Consider the following 15,479-nt stretch of genomic DNA (forward strand, 5'->3'; position numbering starts at 1 on the left):
CACTGTTGCTTAAAACTTCTCTTCGACTTCTCTTCCTAGAGTTTGGGCTTCATCAAATTGCTGAGTTGGTTAAATGTGATGAAACGTCAGAAGAGCTGACCAAAGAACCACATGTTTGTTGATAGTCCTTATGGCCCAGAGAGATGGGTGCCTTGCAAAAATGATTTGTGCTGGCCTCCAGAGACTTTATACTTGGAGAAGGGAAGAATTCATTTCATCCATTCTTTTAGTAGACTCTCCTGGCTCATGGAAGAAAGTAGAACATTAGCAGTACTGTAGGAGTTCTGTAGAATAGTTGTAAAAAAAAAAGCTCAGTGAGGAGGGCATGGAAAAGTCAAAGATCTATTAAACTAGTCATCAGGAGACCTGAATTCTACTTCAGGAACTTCCACCAACTAGCTGTGCTTCCTGGGGCAGATTAATATCTTACTTCTTAATATGCATCATGGGTTGATTCCTGAGAAGGAGGGTGGGGGGAAGGGGGGAGTGGGGAAGGGAGAGAAGCTAAAAAGAAAAAGAGAGAGAAAGAAATTGCAAAGCCTTGTCCTTCCTAATAATAGGGCCAGGATGAAGATCCAATGGGATAATAATCATGAAAGGGCCTGGAAAGTACAAAATGGTCTATAAATTCAAGACATTAATGTATAAAGTATAATGGACAAGGAAGTCAAAATCAGGGGATATATATGTCTTATTTAGGAATAGACTTCATCCAAAGCTGGAGAAATGTGAGAAGTGTTAGCTGAGTGGATATTGTTTTCTGATGGGCATTTGAAACAAAAAAGCAAGTTGAGCGTTGCTTGAAGAAACTATTCTTGGCCAACTTCATGTCAACAAACTTGGGAGCTGGAAGGCATCAGAAACCTTACGGACAACCCTTTTCATTTTACCATCTAGGAAACTGAGTCACAGCAAAGGGAATTGAATTGCCCAAGGCCACACAGCCAGATGGTGGCACGGCAAGGAAGCCCAGGCCTCCCAACACACACTGACTCTAGCTTTCACTACTGGACCTTGGGAGAAAGCAATCTGTCAGAAGACATGTAACAAGAATTAAGAGCATTCCTACAGAAGATCTTTGTGTTGCTGTGGGAAAATAAGATGAGGTAAGTGGATCAAGTGCCAGACGTTGGTGCATGAGATCACAAGACAATAAAAACCAGGATTAACAGCCAGGAACAAAAGCTTGTCACATCTCTGGAGGGCTTTGATGAGAGGCATGCTGGGACTTAGCTACCGGCTGCCGCGACCAGGGAAGAAGTGGTAAAAGACAGGACTGGTGTTGGAAGCTTTACTCGATCTGAAGAGTTGGATTCATGGGGGAGTGGCCACCAGCACAAAGAAGTGTAGCAAACAGTCTCCCACCAGGCACTTGCTAACATTTGGGGGGATTTGGAGCCAGAGGACATGGCACAGAGGCAGCAGCATCCGAACAGCAGTGATGCCTGAAGTCAGGAAGCTGATAATGTCATGGTTTGGGTGGTCCATTTGCTTGGAATAAGACCCCAGCCAGCGGCTGGAGTTTCCAGAAGCAGGGTCCAGCTCTTAAGGGAAGAAGGTTGTAAGAACTAGAACTGTCTCTGGCGTATGTTGGGTACAATAATGAAGAATCAGGTAAGATATCCCTCTGGGAGTCAAGTGAGCTGGGGTACAGGGCAGACTCTAGTCTCAACAGAATGGCTGGAGTGCAGACCATGGGAAATGGGCAAGCCCTACTCAGAGAGAAGAAGGCACAGGAGGGCTAAACTTGTCCCCAAGTCCACCTTGGACTCCAGGCTTAGGACTGGAAACTAGTTCCACTACTGTGGCTTGAGTCCCCTGAAATACTACTGTCTTTGGTTACATTGGTAAGCTGAAAGACTGCAGCTTGAAAGTCTACAGTGATTGCTACTGAAACATGAGGAATTCAGAGCCTAATGTAACTGCAGGCATTTTTCTCATTTATGCAAGGACCAAATCTTGGAATATTCTCTTAGGCTGTAAGTACTATGAAGGCAGAGACCATGTCTATGTGTTCGCCATTATATGCCAGGCACCCCTCATAAGGCCAGATACATAGCAGTCATTCAATAAATATTTGTGGGGAAAAATTGAATGTATATCCAGACTGTTCCCTACTTCTGTTGGTCATTTCAACATTATTGATTCAATATTAAGGCCCAACCTAATGCTGCTATTGGGCACCCTGCCCATTTTATAGAGCTGTCCAGGTCTATAGCCACAGCCGACTCAAAACTGTGGTTGCCACAGAGAATCTTAAGTGAAATAACCATGTGGCTGGGAGAAGAGGCTGTGTGTCTTTCCTTCACCATCTCTTTGTCCCTTTTCTTACTCAAAGAGTTCACAGAGTTTAAAGGATACAAACGTATAAAAAGGAGAGCAGAACATCAAAAGTTTGAACAAGTGCATATTCTCTCTTGAGTGTGATCAAGAGGGAGGTATCAGGAAAAAAGAAACAGTTCAGATTCAAACAGCATCCAAAATGTCAGTGCCTTATTTAATGTGGCTGATTTTTTTAAGAAACAAAAATCGTTCATTTATTTATGTATTCATTTATTAATTCCCTATGCTCAATTTCACCATTGAAAAATCAGGATAAAAATAATATCTCCTAGGGTGGTTGTGACAATTAAAAGAGTTTATGGATACGAAAGATTAAGAAAAGTTCTTGGCACATAGCAAGTACTCCATAAAGGTTAGCTACCATCATCATCACCATCATCGTCACCATCATTTCCATCATCAGCAACACCAACATAGCAGACAAATCACTTGTTCAGGGAAAAACTTAACTGAAGACTGTGTGCTCCCTGAGAGCAGGTGTGGCACAGTTACCATTGTATGTCTATCTATTAGGATATAGCTCAGACAATGTGGGTGCTCAACAAGTGTTTGTTGATTGGCAAAGAATGTATGCATGAAGTCCAGTTGAGCCTTGATGGGTAAAAAATGAAAAGAAAGCCAGTGGTGATATGGAAAGGCACTCTGAATAAATGGAAATCAGAGTTAGAAAAGATGCAGGATGGGCATGTTTAAGGAGGGCATCCTGTATGTTCCTGAACATTCCTGCAGCGAACTTGGATACTATAATGTGTGGTTAATGCCTGGGTAAGGAGAGCTTTGAAAGCCAAGTTAGGAATATCCCTGGCAGTCCAGTGGTTAAGACTCCGCGCTTCCACTGCAGGGGCCACAGGTTCTATCCCTGGTTGGGGAACTAAGGTCCTGCATGCCCCGTGGCAAAAAAAAAAAAAAAAGCTGGGCTAAGATGCTTGGACTTCATTATAAATCAGAGTGTTCACAGTTCTTTCCCACACCAGAGAAACAGTATTTATGCTGAACACAACACAAATGACACTTACACTTATCAAATGACAGCCAACCTATATCTAAGAAATTATATGAGTTGCAATTAGAGTGAATTTCAGTCACTAATTTCAGCATGGAGCAAACATTTACTTTTAAAACATTGTTTTTCCTTTAAAATTTATCATTTTATTCATTAGAAGAATAGTATGCAAATATTCTATAAGTTTATAAAATAGTGGCTTCCAGCTATTGCTTAGGATATAGAAAGCTAGAAAGATCGTTGCTTCTGCTGTAATAACAGGGAAGAGATGGATAATCTACAAAATCATAACTTTTCTTGTATCTATGAGAGAGCTGAGGTTGCAGGACAAACATCTAAGGAAAGACAGGTGCTTCCAAAGAGGAAGGAAGATACTGAAGCATTGATTTGCCTACGCAGAGCACAGCAGGAAGACAGGACAGTCACACAGTGGGTAAAAAGATTTCAGCCAGTATTTTTAATGAATTGGTAAAGGCTGGGTGTGGGCTTCTGTGAGAACATAGAATCACCTTGAGACATAGAATACAAGGGTAATTCACACCCAGTCGCAGGCTCCTCTCTATCAATTTTGGTCAGGAATTTACCCATCATATGAGTAAAGCTCATGAGTAAAGCTCATGAGAAAGAATGAGGACAGGCAGGAGACCGAAGAGAGCCTCCATTCTGGGGCAGGCCTGGTAGAGGAGAACAGAATTCACTAGGAGACAGGCACCAGGCCCTGCCCAGACCTCTCTCCCCTACGGAAAAATCCCTTCAATTTTCCTATAATGTGAAAAAGAAACTTGAATCTTCAAAAAGAATTAGAGAGTGATGGAAGTGGTTAAAATGAAAGTAATCATAAAATTCATTTTTTCTATCTTTAAATGCTCTAAAATTAATTGACTGTCTAAAGCAAAAATAGAAGAAATGTATAAAAGTATAAAATAACAGCAATGTAATCCAAACAGAGTTGTATTGGTGAAAGCCTAGACACAAAGATTAATGGAATAGAATCAAGAATCCTGAAATATATCCTCACATCTAAGGCCAATTAATATTTTTATTTTTTATTTTTGTTTAATTTTTTTATTGAAGTATAGTTGACTTTCAATATTATATTAGTTTCAGGTATACAACATAGTAATTAGATATTTTTGTAGATTATACTCAATACAAAGTTATTATAAAACATGGCATATATTCCCAGTGAAGTACTTTACATCCTTCTCACTTTCTTTTTTTATACCTAGTAGTTTGTACCTCTTAATCCCCTTCACCTATTTTGCCCCTACCCCTACCCTTACCCCTACCCCTCTCCCCTCTGGCAACAACTAGTTTGTTCTCTGTGTCTGTGAGTCTGTTTCTGTTCTGTTTTATTTATTTGTTAATAGTTTGTTTTTCTAGATTCCACATATAAGTGAAAACGTACAGTAGTTGTCTTTCTCTGACTTATTTCACTAAGCATAATAGGTCCATCCATGTTGTTCCAAATGGCAAAATTTCATTCTTTTTTATGGCTGAGTAACATTCCTCTGTGTGTGTGTGTGTGTGTGTGTGTGTGTCTGTGTGTATCTTGGCTATTGTAAATAATTCTGCCATGAACACTGGGGTGCATATACCTTTTTGAATTAGTGTTTTCATTTTCTTTGGATAAATACCCAGGAGTGGAATTCTGGGTCATATGGTAGTTCTATTTTAAAAATTTTGAAGAACCTCTGTACTGTTTTCCATAGTGGCTGTACCTATTTGCATGCCTACCAGAAATGTATAGGGGTTCCCTTTTCTCCACATCCTCGCCAACATTTGTTATTTGTAGTCTTCTTGATGAGAGCCATTCTGACAGGTGTGAGGTGGTATCTTATTGTGGTTTTGATTTGCATTTCCCTGATGATTAGTGATATTGACCATCTTTTCTTATTGGCCATCTGTATGTCTTCTTTGTAAAAATGGCTATTCAGATCTTCTACTCATTTTTTAATTGTTTGGGCAGATTTTTTTTGATATTGAGTTGTATGAGTTTTTAAAATATTTTGGATATTAACTCCTTATTGGACATATCATTTGAAAATATCTTCTCCCATTCAATAGGTTGCCTTTTGTTTTGCTGACAGTTTCCTTTGTTGTGCAAAAGCTTTTAACTTTGGTTAGGTTCCATTTGTTTATTTTTGCTTTTGTTTCCCTTGCTTGAGGAGACATCCAAAAACATATTGCTAAGACCGATGTCAAAGAGGTCACTGCCTCTGTTTTCTTCTAGGAGTTTTAAGGTTTCAGGTCTTACATTTAAGTCTTTAATCTGTTTTGAGTTTATTTTTGTATATGATGTGAGAAAGTAGTCCAGTTTCATTCTTTTGCATGCAGCTGTCCAGTTTTCCCAACACCACTTATTGAAGAGACTGTCTTTTCTCTATTGTACATTCTTGCCTCCTTTGTCATAGATTAATTGACCACACTTGTGTGGGTTTATTTCTGGGCTCTTTATTCAGTTCCATTGATCTATATGTCTGTTTTTGTGTGTGGCCAATTAATTTTTGAACAAGCTACAATGGCAATTCAATGGTAATGCAAGCCCACCACAAATCCTCACCTAAGATTATTGTAATTGCACCATACCTAGGCTTATCTTAGTAGAACTGCTGAAAATCAAAATCAGAGAGAAAAATCTGGAAAGCAGCTGTAGTGGAGGGAAAAAATGACATATCTTCAAAGGGGCAACAATAAGACATAAGACTGACTTTGAAACAGAAAATATGAAAAAAGAGATGATAATGGAATGACATCTTCAAAGTGCTCAAAGAAAATAACTGAAAATCTAGAACTCTATATCCATATAAAATATTTCCCCAAAATAAATGCAAATACTTTTTATTTTGGTTAGGAGTCAGAAGGACACAAAAGGTTGTTGTTCCCATAGTAATAATAAGAACAATCCAGATAAAATTAAAATCATGTTTTTATTATTTTAACTGGCTAGCAAAGAATACTACAAACAAGGAATCCTTGATAAACTAAGTTCTAAAGGGAAATTATTCCTTCATAAGTGAGCAGAAAGCCTTGGAAGCTTGCATATCTAAAGTGTGACCACTCTGGGGACAATTGAATGGAAGGGCCAGTTTCTCATAATCAAAGAAACTTTGCATGGATGAGGAGAAATCAGACAAACCTTAGAATATTGTGTAAGTTGGCAGGACATATTGGAATCTGGGTAAACCCCCAAATACAGAAGCAGAGTTGGTTGACCTGACAAGCATTTTCCCTTACCATATCCCTGAATTTTTGCCAAGAAATCACCAATGGTGGGGGTTTGAAACTCTAATGTTGCTCATTTTCACAGTAATTGGGTTCTTGGGCCCTGTTGAATTCAAAGGTAAAACAAATTTATCTTGAAATGAAGCAAAAACCACTCTCAGTTTCAATACTGAAAAGATAATAAAAAGATAGTTACATGGGCTTCCCTGGTGGTGCAGTGGTTGAGAATCTGCCTGCCAATGCAGGGGACACGGGTTCGAGCCCTGGTCTGGGAAGATCCCACATGCCGCGAAGCAACTGGGCCTGTGAGCCACAACTACTGAGCCTATGCGTCTGGAGCCAATGCTCCGCAACAAGAGAGGCCACGATAGTGAGAGGCCCGTGCACCGTGATGAAGAGTGGCCCCTGCTCGCCGCAACTAGAGAAAGCCCTCACACAGAAACGAAGACCCAACACAGCCAAAAATAAATAAATAAATAAATAAATTTAAAACAACAACAAAAAAGATAGTTACAAAGGAAACTAGGGGTTGAGCTCTTCACAGGCGAACTAAATATGCTTAGAGCTGCCATTCAATTTGGTTCTAGGAGGAATCTAAATGATCAACCCTTAATCCTAACAGCCAAACAATGGAAAGGGATTTCACTGTCTGGTGAATAAACAAAACAAAACAACATTATACTTTTGCCCCCACTATTTTTTGTTCACAATGTCTGGAATAAAAATTTTTTTAAGCGTAAAGCTTAAAAGCAGGAAAATGTAACCATAATTAAAAGAAAACATAGTCAATAAAAGTAGAAACAGAGATGACAAAATTATTGAAATTAGTAGACAAGAACTTTTAAAACACATATATGTTAAAGAATTTACAGAAAAATATAGATATAATGAGTAAAGAGATGAAGCATTTCAGGAAAGCAATCGAAAATGTAAAAAAGAAACAAATGTAAATTTTTCAACTGAAAAATACAATTTCTAGAATAAAATATCCATTGAATGAGCTCATAGAAGAGTGGACACTGTAGAATATAGGTAAAAGAAGTGTAAAAGCAGGTCTTTAGAAATTATACAAACTAAAGATGAGCAGGATAAGGTATTAAGAAAAGAAAGGAGGGACAGAGCATCAGTAATGTTTGAGATAATACCAAGCAGTCTAATATACATGTATTAGAAGACCCAGACAAAGAATAAGGAAGAAAAATATATTTCAAGAAATAACTGCCAAAATTTTTCCAAGTTTAATAAGGAAAAAATAGCTTCCAAATCCCAGAATTCCAATTAACCCCAGGCAGGATGAATAAACAAATAAAACTCATGCCTAGGCACATCATTTCAAATTTCTGAAAACCAAAGATAAAGAGAAAAGTTGCAAAATCAGCCATAGAAAAAGAGTATGCATTACATATTGGAAAACAACGGTAAGAAAAATGGTCAACTTCTCACCAGAAATAAGGCAGATCAGAACATATCTCCAAAGTACTAAAAACAAAAACACATCAAACTAGAATTATACTTCCAATGAAAATATTTTTCACAACAGAAGTGGAATAAAGTCATTGTCAAATAAACAAAAGCTGAGAGACTTTGTCATAAGAAAACCCATGCTACCAAAACCAAAAAATGTTAAAGAAAGTCCTTAGGCTGAATGAATTACTAAGTGGAGACTCAAGTCTATACAGGACAGGATGAAGAAAAGAGATGGTAAAATGGTGGGTAAATAAAAACATATTGTCTCTTGTTAAATTCTTTAAAAGTCAATTGTTTAAAGCATAAATAACACCAATCGTAATATTTTATCGGATTTATGATATGTGTGAAAGCAAAATATCAGTATCATAAAATAGCCTAAAAAATGGGAGGGTGGAGATAGACGCATCCTTCTGCAGGTAGCAGAAGCAAGAAGAACTACAATCCTGAAGCCTGTGGAACAAAAACCACATTCACAGAAAGATAGACAAGATGAAAAGGCAGAGGGCTATGTACCAGTTGAAGGAACAAGATAAAACCCCAGAAAAACAACTAAATGAAGGGGAGATATGCAACCTTCCAGAAAAAGAATTCAGAATAATGATATTGAAGATGATCCTGGTCCTGATCCAGGACGAGGAAGAAGAATGGAGGCAAAGATCGAGAAGATGTAAGAAATGTTTAACCTAGAAGAACCTAGAAGAACCTAGAACCTAGAAGAAAGACCTAGAAGAATTAAAGAACAAACACCTAGAAGAATTAAAGAACAAACAAACAGAGATGAACAATACAATAACTGAAATGAAAAATACACTAGAAGAAATCAATAGCAGAATAACTGAGGCAGAAGAACAGATAAGTGACCTGGAAGACAGAATGGTGGAATTCAATGCCAAGGAACAGAATAAAGAAAAAAGAATGAAAAGAAATTAAGACAGCCTAAGAGACCTCTGGGACAACATTAAACACAGCAACATTCACATTATATGGGTCCCAGAAGGAGAAAAGAGAGAAAGGACCTGAGAAAATATTTGAAGAGCTTATAGTCGAAAACTTCCCTAACATGGGAAAGGAAATAGCCACCCTAGTCCAGGAAGCACTGAGAGTCCCATGCAGGACAAACCCAAGGAAAAACGCCGAGACACAGAGTAATCAAATTGACAAAAGTTAAAGACAAAGAAAAATTATTAAAAGCAGCAAGGGAAAAATGACAACATACAAGGGAACTCCCATAAGGTTAACAGCTGATTTCTCAGCAGAAACTCTACAAGCCAGAAGGGAGTGGCATGATATACTTAAAGTGATGAAAGGGAAGAACGTACAACCAAGATTACTCTACCCAGTAAGGATCTCATTCAGATTCAATGGAGAAATCAAAAACTTTACAGACAAGCAACAGCTAAGAGAATTCAGCACCACCAAACCAGCTCTACAACAAATGCTAAAGGAATTTCTCTAAATGGGAAACACAAGAGAAGAAAAAGACAAAAACAAACCCAAAACAATTAAGAAAATGGTAATAGGAACATACATAACGAAAATTACCTTAAATGTAAATGGATTAAATGCTCCAACCAAAAGACACAGGTTCGCTGAATGGGTACAAAAACAAAACCCATATATATGCTGTTTACAAGAGACCCACTTCAGACCTAGGGACACATACAGACTGAAAGTGAGGGGATGGAAAAAGATATTCCATGCAAATGGAAATCAAAAGAAAGCTGGAGTAGCAATACTCATAGCAGATAAAATAGACTTTAAAATAAAGAATGTTATAAGAGATAAGTCCCGGACTTCAGACTATACTACAAAGCTACAGAAATCAAAACAGTATGGTACTGGCATAAAAACAGAAACATAGAACAATGGAACAGGACAGAAAGCCCAGAGATAAACCCACGCTCATATGGTCACCTTATTTTTGAAAAAGGAGGTAGGAATATACAATGGAGAAAAGACAGCCTCTTCAATAAGTGGTGGTGGGAAAATTGGACAGCTACATGTAAAAGAATGAAATTAGAACACTCCCTAACACCATACACAAAAATAAACTCAAAATGGATTAAACACCTAAATGTAAGGTCAGACACTATAAAACTCTTAGAGGAAAACATAGGCAGAAAACTCTATGACATAAATCACAGCAAGATCCTTTTTGACCCACCTCCTAGAGTAAGGGAAATAAAAACAAAAATAAACAAACGGGACCTAAAGAAACTTCAAAGCATTTGCACAGCAAAAGAAAACATAAACAAGATGAAAAGACAACCCTCAGCATGGGAGAAAATATTTGCAAGTGAAGCAACTGACAAAGCATTAATCTCCAAAATTTACAAGCAGCTCATGCAGCTCAATATCAGAAAAACAAACAACCCAATCCAAAAATGGGCAGAAGACCTAAACAGACATTTCTCCAAAGAAGATATACAGATTGCCAACAAACACATGAGAGGATGCTCAGCATCACTAATCATTAGAGAAATGCAAATCAAAACTACAATGAGGTATCACCTCACACCAGTCAGATTGGCCATCATCAAAAAATCTACAAACAATAAATGCTGGAGAGGGTGTGGAGAAAAGGGAACCCTCTTGCACTGTTGGTGGGAATGTAAATTGATACAGCCACTATGGAGAACAGTATGGAAGTTCCTTAAAAAACTAAAAATAGAGCTACCGTATGACCCAGCAATCCCACTGCTGGGCATATACCTTGAGAAAACCATAATTCAAAAAGAGTCATGCACCACAGTGTTCATTGCAGCTCTTTTACAATAGCCAGGACATGGAAGCAACCTAAGTGTCCATCGACAGATGAATGGATAAAGAAGATGTGGCACATATATACAATGGAATATTACTCAGCCATAAAAAGAAACACAATTGAGTTATTTGTAGTGAGGTGCACGGACCTAGAGTCTGTCATCCAGAGTGAAGTAAGTCAGAAAAAGAAAAACAAATATAGCATATTAATGCATATATGTGCAATCTAGAAAAATGGTAGAGATGAACTGCTTTGCAAGGCAGAAATAGAGACACAGATATAGAGAACAAATGTATGGACACAAAGGGGGGAAGGGGAGGGTGGTGGTGGGATGAACTGGGAGATTGGGATTGACATATATACACTAATATGTATAAAGTAGATAACTAATAAGAACCTTTTAATAAAATTTAAAAAAATAAAATAAAATAAAATTTTAAAAAATGGAAGGGGGGTAAATAAATGTATACTGATACAAAGGTATTATATTATACTTGAAGTAGTATAATATTAATCCAAGGTAGACTGATAACTTAAGAATACACATTTAATTTCTGGAGGAATCATTTAAAAAACTGAAACAAAGATGTATAGCTGGAAGAAGACAGAAAAGGAGGAACAAAGGAATAAGGAACAGATAGAAGTAATAGATAAAAACAGCAAGATGGTAAACTCAGACATATGAACAATTATAATACATGTAGATAAAATATACATTGCCATTAATAAGTACATTTGGCCCTTGAACAACATGGGTTTGAGCTGCGTGTGTCCACTTATAAGTGGATTTATTTTAAATAAATATATTGGAAAATATTTTGGAGATTTGTGACAATTTGAAAAAAACTTGCAAACTGAGTAGCCTAGAAATATCAACAAAAAAAAAAAAATAAGAAAAAGGTATGTCATGAATTTGTAAAATATACATAGATACTAGTGTAGTTTATCATTTACTACCATCAAATATACACAAGTCTATTATAAAATGTTAAAATTTATCAAAACTTATGCACACACTTACAGACCATACATGGCGCCATTCATAGTTGAGAGAAATGTAAACAAACATAAAGAAGTGGCATTAAATAATAACTGCATAAAATTAACTATAGTATATATGGTACTACTGCAATAATTCCATAGCCACCTCCTGGTGTTATTGTGGTGATCTCAAGTATTTTGAGAATCTTAATACTTAAAACATGTGTGATGCTAATCATCTCTGAGAGAGCATTTTGTCTCTCCGGTAAATTGCCTTTCACAGTAAAAGGTGATCTCTCACAGTTCTCATGTATTTTTTTCGTGTTTAGTGCAATACCATAAACCTTGAAATAACACCATGGGACCCATACTAGGTGCTACTAGTGATGCTGGAAGTTCTCCCAAAAAGCAGAGAAAAGTCATGGTATTACATGAAAAATTACATTGCTTGATATGCACCGTATAGATTGAGGTCTGTGGCTGCAGTTTCCCGCCATTTCAAGATAAATGAATCCAGCCTAAGGATCACTGTGAAAAAAGCAAAGGAAATTCGTGAAGCTGTTGCTGCAGCTATGCTAGCAGGCTCAAAAACCTTACACTTTTTGCAAAATACCTTTTTATCTCATAATGAAAATGCAGCTTTTATGTGGGTGCAGAATTGCCATAAAAAAGGCATACCTATAGACTCTAATATGATTCAAGAAAAAGTGAAGTCACTATATGACAACTTAAAGCAAAAGAAAGGTGAAGGATCTAAAGCTGGAGAATTTAATGCCAGCAAAGGATGGTTTGATAATTTTAGAAAGAGGTTTGACTTAAAATGTGTCAAGATAACAGGAGAAGTAGCTTCTGCTCACCAAGAGACAGCAGACAAATTCCCAGACACAATTAAGAGAATCATTGAGGAGAAAGGATATTTGCCTGAATGGGTTTTTAATGCAGACAAATGTGCCCTACTCTGGGGAATTCCCTGGTGGACCAGCGGTAGGACACTGTGCTTTCACTGGGCCTGGGTTCGATCCCTGTCTGGGAACTAAGATCCCAGAAGCTGCATGGCGTGACCAAGAAAAAAAATATTCCCGACTCTGGAAAAAAAAAAAAATGCCACAAAGAACATTTATTAGTAAGGAAGAGAAGGGAGCACCAGCATTTAAGACAGGAAGGGATAGGTTAACTCTATGGTTTTGTGCAAATGCAGTCGGGTTTATGATCAGGACTGCCCTTATCTATAAAGCTGCTAACTCCGGAGCCTTGAAGGGAAAAGATAAACACCAACTGCCAGTCCTTTGGTTGTACAACAAGAAGGCTTGGACAACAAGAAAACCCTTTTTTTTGGTTTGGTTCCATTGATGCTTTGTCCCTGAAGTCAGGAAGTACCTTGCCAGTAAGTGATAGCCTTTTAAATTTCTTTTGATATTGAACAATACCTCTGGCCACCCAGAACCCCATGAGTTCAACACCAAAGGCATCAAAGTGGTCTACTTGCTCCCCCAAAATAGTCTTTAATTCAGCCTCTAGATCACTGGGTCATAAGGACCTTTAAGGCTTATTACACACAGCACTCTGTGGAAAGGATTGTCAATCTATGGAAGAGAACCCCGACAAAGAGAATGTCATGGTCTGGAAGGATTACACTATTGATGATACCACTGTTGGTTGTTATATAAAAAGCCACGTAAGGGCTTCCCTGGTGGCGCAGTGGTTGAGAATCTGCCTGCCGATGCATGGGACACGGGTTCGAGCCCTGGTCTGGGAAGATCCCACATGCCGCGGAGCAACTAAGCCCGTGAGCCACAACTACTGAGCCTGCGCGTCTGGAGCCTGTGCTCCGCAACAAGAGAGGCCACGATAGTGAGAGGCCCGCGCACCGCGATGAAGAGTGGCCCCCACTTGCCGCAACTGGAGAAAGCCCTCGCACAGAAACGAAGACCCAACACAGCCAAAAATAAATAAATAATAATTTAAAAAAAAAAAAAAAACAGCCACGTAAGCCATCAAGCCTCAAACAATAAATTTTTGCTGGAGAAAACCATGCCCAGATGTTGTGCATGACTTCACAGGATTTCCAACAGAGCCAATCAAGGAAATCATGAGACTGTGGATATGGTAAAAAAAGGTTTGGGGGCGGGGGGTGAAGGGTTTCAAGATAGGGATCTTAGAGAAATCTAAGAGCTAACAGACACCACACCAGAGGAATTAACAGAACATGACTTGGTGGAGAAGAGTGCTTCCAAACCAGGGCCAGACGATGAGGAAGAAGACGTAGAAGCAGTGCCAGAAAACAAGTTGACATTAGATAATCTGGCAGAACAAGTCTTATTCGAGATTGCTTTCGACTGCTTTTACGACATGGACACTTCTATGATATGGGCACTGAAACTAAAGCAAATGGTAGAAGAAGGATTGGTATCACATAGACACATTTTTAGGAACTGAAAAAGCGAAAGAGTCAGACAGAAATTACAATGTATTTCCATAAATTAACATTGAGTGTGCCTGCCTCTCTTGCCTCCCCTTCCATCTCCTCCACCTCCGGCACCCCTGAGACAGCAAGACCAACCCCTCCTCTTCCTCCTCTTCCCCAGCCTACTCAATGGGACGACGAGGATGAAAATCTTTATGATGATCCCCTGCCACTTAATGAGTAATAAATAATCATTATGCCATACAAGTAACAAACTTATCTGTTGTGTGTGTGAGTGTCTTCATGTGAAAATCGAATAACTATATGGCAAGAACTATATGAGATGCTTTTGTGTCATCATCATCACCACCTAAGTACTCATTGTTAGAACATCGTGTGCAAGACTTGTATTGAAATGGATAGCCTATCTTTACATAGGCATAAGGTGAGTGATATTAAATATAAAATTGATAATGTGTTAGTTTTCTTACTGTTTTATAACTTTGTTTTCAAAGAATTACATTACCATACAGTATGCCTCTCTCGTAATTGGAGAAACTGCATATCAGCCTATCATCACAGGCAAATGGTTTTAAAAAATATAACAATATTTCCGATACTTTATTATGAATATGACTGTAATACTACATGCCATAAAAATTTTATAACAATTCATTCATTAGTGTTAGCCTAGGCTACCATGAGGCAATCATATTGCTTACACTAGGCTACCATAAAGCAATCATGTTGTTGCTTCTTTGTTATCAATGCATGAATTGTTATACCTGTAAAAAGATATGAATTTCTTTTTCACAGTTTCTTATTTTTCATGTCTAGTGTTAATAATACGTATAACATCTACAGTGTTTCGTATCCTGTAAGACAGTATTGATATAGATACTGAAGATAATTCATCTTGTAAACAGATGATGTAAACTTACAGTATTGATAAATACAGTACAGTACTGTAAATGTTTTTTCTCTTCCTTATGATTGCTTAATATTTTCTTTTCTCTAGCTTACTTTATTGTAAGATTGCAGTATGTAATACTTACACAAAATATGTGCTAATAGACGGTTTATGTTATCAGTAAGACTTCCGGTTAACAGTAGGCTGAGTCCAGGGACTTCCCAGGTGGTCCAGTGGTTAAGACTCCATGCTTCCACTGCAGGGGGAATGGGTTCAATCCCTGGTCAGGGAAAAAGATCCCGCATGCCGCGCGGCCAAAAACAAACAAACAAGCAAACGAACAAACTGTAGGCTGAGTTTTGGTGGGTGAAAAGTAATA

Source organism: Eubalaena glacialis, chromosome 14 (assembly GCF_028564815.1).
Source record: "Eubalaena glacialis isolate mEubGla1 chromosome 14, mEubGla1.1.hap2.+ XY, whole genome shotgun sequence".
Lineage (NCBI taxonomy): Eukaryota > Metazoa > Chordata > Mammalia > Artiodactyla > Balaenidae > Eubalaena > Eubalaena glacialis.